Genomic DNA, 557 nt, shown 5'->3' with positions numbered 1-557 from the left:
AAAGCCATTATTGCATCAAATATAATGTATATAGTAGGCCAATACCCACGTTTTTTGAGAGCTCACTGGAAGTTCTTGAAGACAGTAGTCAACAAGCTATTTGAGTTTATGCATGGTAATTATCTCTTTCATTTATTGTTCTAACTTTAATCTTAAAGAAAAAAAAATGATGCTCTGTACATGTGCATGTCTGGGGGAAAATACAAAACAGTAACTGATCTGATTTGATTTAGAAACCCATGATGGTGTTCAGGATATGGCTTGTGATACCTTCATAAAAATAGCACAAAAGTGCCGCCGACATTTTGTTCAGGTTCAAGTGGGAGAAGTAATGCCTTTCATTGATGAAATCTTGAACAATATAAATACAATCATCTGTGACCTTCAACCACAACAGGTACATTTAATTGAGGAGTGTGAATAAATTTGTGAAGACCAGTAAAAAGTTGTGATGTAACAAACATTGGTAGTAGTCTTTAAGGCTTGAATTGTATTTCTTAGTCATATTGTGTGTGTGTGTGTGTGTGTGTGTCAGTCAGTGACAGTGTCACGTTACA

At 35.0% G+C, this 557-nt stretch overlaps 1 long non-coding RNA gene across 1 annotated transcript; it reads left to right on the top strand.

The window, feature by feature from the left end:
• Positions 1-6: 6 nt before the first annotated feature.
• Positions 7-286, top strand: LOC109366389. Its single transcript, XR_002112693.1, has 2 exons — positions 7-115; positions 234-286. It is a non-coding gene; the product is annotated as an uncharacterized LOC109366389 (long non-coding RNA).
• The last annotated feature ends 271 nt before the right edge of the window (positions 287-557 follow it).

Source organism: Meleagris gallopavo, chromosome 2, assembly GCF_000146605.3.
Source record: "Meleagris gallopavo isolate NT-WF06-2002-E0010 breed Aviagen turkey brand Nicholas breeding stock chromosome 2, Turkey_5.1, whole genome shotgun sequence".
NCBI classification, from domain to species: domain Eukaryota; kingdom Metazoa; phylum Chordata; class Aves; order Galliformes; family Phasianidae; genus Meleagris; species Meleagris gallopavo.
Note: the sequence above shows the minus strand (reverse complement) of the source record. Positions and strands in the feature narration are given on the sequence as shown.